Genomic DNA, 4,545 nt, shown 5'->3' on the forward strand with positions numbered 1-4,545 from the left:
ACAAACAGCCTTCTAAGAAATAATAAAATACAAAAAAATGTATATTGTAACAGAGACAGTCACATCAGAGTAGCACAAAACAAACCAACGCAAGTAAAAAAAACCCAAGAGAAGACACAAGAAACAGAGCTTCAAACAGTCACACCCTCTGAATTTCTATAAATCACTAAACTGGAAGCCATAATATATATATATATATATATATATATATATATATATATATATATATATATGACCTGTATGTTAAAACAGAGAATAAAACATAAAACATTGTGTGTGGTCTCTGCTCTTGTCTTTGTTCAGTAGATGTTTTGTTCCTTGGATTCTGTTGGCCTCGTTGGATCTTAGAATTGTGTACCAGCCAAAATGAAGTTCATTCCCTTCATGACTTCTGACTGAAGCAAGAACTGCAAACAGTATTTCAATGCACCTCCTCAGATTCAGAGGAAGATCATGTTTTCCCCTCCCTCCACAGAGCTGAGAGAAGTAGAATGTCTGGTCTATGCCCATTCAAAAGGATGATGAAGTTCAGGTTGTTTGAGGACACTACAAAGGCCAGCAGATTGGCAAAGTGGTCCAAGTGTACAGGAAGAAATGTGTCATCTACATTGAATGAGTCTAGCTAGAGAAGGCTAAAGGCACAACAGTTCACGTGGGCATCTATCCCAGCAAGATGGTTATCACAAGGCTAAAACTAGACAAGGTCCGCAAGAAGAACCTGGAGAGGAAAGCCAAGTCCCGACAAGTGAGAAAGGGGAAGAGAAAACACAAAGAAGAAAAGATGGAGAAGATGCAGGAGTTGAGACATCTCATGCACAGCTTTCATTAAAGACTGCTTAAGTTAGAAAAATAAAAAAGAATTGTGTTCCAGCTATCTTGCCTGATAGAAAATTGATCTGGTATCCCCATCGGCTTGGCCACTAAGGGTTCATATTGAAATGTTCTCTAGCTACTGAGAGCTGTCACTAGAAATGGGGATGGGCTGAGGAAAGGCTGGGAAAAACTTGAGGAGGGAGGAAAGCAGGGTGTTTCACAAAGATCTGCTTAGGCCCCTGGAAATGGGGGCAGAGAGTGAGGAGGGAACCAGTAGTCTGCTACAGAGCTGGGAATGAGTCTTGATGATTGGCTGTGTAGAAGAGAAGATCTGAAGTTAGCCTACTTTCTTCAGTGGATTATTTGATTCTCTGGCAGGCTTGCTTGCCAGATTCCCAGTTAATGACAGCTGGAATTGGAATGCAAGATAGTGAGTGGAAGGGAAGTTTGGAGAAGATCTATGTGATCCACTGGAGATGATGGCAGGGAGTGAGGTGAGGGTGCAACAGGGAGCTGCTACAGAACTGGAGATGAGACTGGAGGATGCACCTTTGAGAGGAAGAGGAGTGGAAGCCTGTAGTTAGCCTACCTGCTTCCCTGAATAGAGTGCAAAAAGAGAAAAAAAATGTTTATTCACATAGAATCTCTTCAAAATTTGGTGATATTTGTAGTCCTCCATGCCATATCTTTTGTAAAAATAACACTAGTCATTTACCCTTTATGTGCCATATATTATGCATATATATATATATATATATATATATATATATATATATATATGGTCATATTTTTTATAACTTACCTTAGATCTTAAAATATATAAATAGAACAAGGTGGTAGCTAAAGTAACAAAATGTATGAAGACCTAAGCTGATGTATCTAGAATTCATTTAAGGCCAGATGCAATAGCTCACGTTGTATTCAGCATTCCATGTTCATATCCCATCTCTTCTACTGCAGAGATACTTGAATTACGAGAACTGAACTGACTGCAATATATAGCACTGAACAACAAAAGGTTCTGTCCCAGCCAAGGTTAAAAAGAGCTGACACTTGAGGCTGACCTCTGTTGACCACCTCACTTGTAAACCATAGTATCATGTGCCAGAACAATCTGTCTCTCTGTCTCTATTTCTCTCTCTCCCAAAGATAAAATGGTTGGACCATGAAAGTTTCCATTGGGTTTATAACCTTCCTTATAGTATGCAATGTGTGTTGTTTTTAGTTTAATATCATATCATCAGTGTGTTTGAAGATGTCATTACCATTTTGAAGTTTACTAAATTTTAAATTTGTTGAATCCACCACATTTTTATTTTACATGCAATAATAATAAACCATAAGTAAGGAATATGAAGCCTGAAGAAGTTAATCTAGGTTATACTTTAATCTTAGTTCTAAAGCTATTTGATTTATCATCTTAGGCAGTTATCTCAGCTCTATTTCAATTATGAGAGAGGTTTCCATTAAATGCTGTGTAAGGTCTCTAATTATTACAAAATTTTAATATTCATGAAAAACTACCATGTTGTTTTGTTATTCAGATATGTTTAAAGTAAAATTCCGGATTTTGCACTGAATCCAACATATCCATCTGAAGCATGTTTCAGTGAACAACAAAGTGTATATATAATGGGGACTTTTATTATATTATAAGAGGATAGGAACCCTCCTTCTGCTTAACAATTTCATACTCATCATTCAGTTGTACTACATTGTTCATTTTGAGGTTTGCAGTGGCATTGGTATAAAACAAACAAGCAAGCAAAAACCTTGCAGTCATCTGAAAACAGAACACAAACAAATATGCAGAGAAGGCAATGTTCTACTTTTTAATCATGATTTTAGAGCATGCTCCTTCAGATTATAAGTGAAAAGTTCAAGCAAGCAAAGTTGCTGTGCTGGGCTGTCAGCCATCTTATCTTGTATTTACAGGAGTGATTGGCCTGCCCTGTCTAAGTGTGTGTAAGCACACCCTACAATGGATGCAGAAGAAAGAGATCACATAAACACACATTCTCAGAATGCACCCATATTGGTAAGCATCACACAACTGGATTCTCTGTTGTCTTGGAATTTGTGTTTTATTTCTGTTGACTTTTATATCTTAAAAGGTGGATCTGTAGATACACACAGAATTTAACTATTTTCTGAGAGACCCCTAAGATTAGAAAGGAATAAAACATCAACGATTCCAGCAGGGAGTGGAGATAAAATACTTGAATCAGGTTAGATTCAGAGAAGCATGTCACTAAGCAGACATGTTTGGGGATGCTACTGAAAATGCTTATTGAAGGGTATTTCCTGTGCATCTAGTCAGAAGGATATAGTCTCTGCATTAAGTAAAGCTATCACAGAAAAACATGGAACATCAATTGGAGAATAAATTCTTGTTAGATAGAACTTGTGAGAATAAATTGAATCACATAGGGACAAACTGAGACTCACACCTCTCTTTCTTAACCTCCACATTGTGGGCGATCTTCAGAGGGCTGAGTCTGCTTCAGAGAATTATACATGCACCTGGCCCAGCACCTGGATAGTCTCAAGCAGAAGATATTATCCAGCTCAGCTTTGGCTGCTCTCTTTCTACAAGGGGATTAGCATATTGGCAACAAATAGAAACACACTGTTGTGACAAAGTGCTACCCTCACATCTACCGGCCAAATATCATATTGATTTTTTTTTTAATTTTTTTGCACTCAGTGCAAACTCAATAAATACAAGGAAGGGAATTCTAAGACATATACATCCAGAGGAGTCCAGTTAATATAGGACACAACTACCCTGACGATAGAACTCTTCAACTGGACACATGGGAAAAAATTTACAGGGAATATAAACGAACATGGAAAACCATGCATGGGATTAGTTGCTCTGATTACATAAAGCAATATAGTGAGTGGGGTAAGAACTGAGAGCGTCAGAGGTCTGCTAGCATGGCATTTTCAATATTGAGTCAGCTAAATGGACACTAATAAGTGCCCCATTTGATATAAGAAAACGCATTAGCAAACCAAGGGGACTCTGCAGCGAAGTCTATTGGCATATACTTGGAATATCAGTATTAACGACTTTAGAACAGAAAGATTAAGCATCTGAAACCAACTGAGCCTCAGATCTTCTAAGAGCTTCTCTCTCTCTGAATGCATGACTCTAAAATCATATAACTATACTCTGCCTGCTCCATGTATTTATTATATAGATGTGTGCATGTGTTTGAGGACTACACTATGTAATGAGCAAGGGTCCCCGAAGCCTTCTTTTTATGTGGTTTCTCTTTTGAGCCATCCTTTTTCTAAATGGACTGTTTTTCCTAATTTTGGCCTTAACTTGAACACTTCCATACTAGAAGTTAATTCTCTGTAACCTCTCAATTCAAAGTGATTATTGCTCTTATAGATAATAATATTTTAGTTTGCATTCAGTATTATTTCCTACCATAAGGAAAAAAAATACAGCCATTGGTCAGCTATAGACTGCCCTTGTGGCTTAAACAAAGAAGCCCAGAAAGGCAGCAAATACTTTTCCTGAGAGGATTGGATTCCATATTACAACATTAGTATTGGGGAGGCTTTACATACTTTCTGTGGTTCATAAACTGACTTAATTATTCTGAGTATGCCTTATAAAATATCAGCTCAACACATTCTCTCTTCTTTTTTATTACTTTTGCTTCATCAGAGAATTAGAATATTTGTTGGGGGGCATAGGGCAATGAGGGGAGAATC

At 37.4% G+C, this 4,545-nt stretch overlaps 1 pseudogene; it reads left to right on the forward strand.

Annotated features, from left to right (window-relative positions):
• Positions 1-366: 366 nt before the first annotated feature.
• LOC143434001 (large ribosomal subunit protein uL24 pseudogene) lies at positions 367-829 on the forward strand (annotated as a pseudogene).
• Positions 830-4,545: the final 3,716 nt, after the last annotated feature.

This window comes from Arvicanthis niloticus, chromosome 12 (assembly GCF_011762505.2).
Source record: "Arvicanthis niloticus isolate mArvNil1 chromosome 12, mArvNil1.pat.X, whole genome shotgun sequence".
Taxonomy (NCBI): Eukaryota; Metazoa; Chordata; class Mammalia; order Rodentia; family Muridae; genus Arvicanthis; species Arvicanthis niloticus.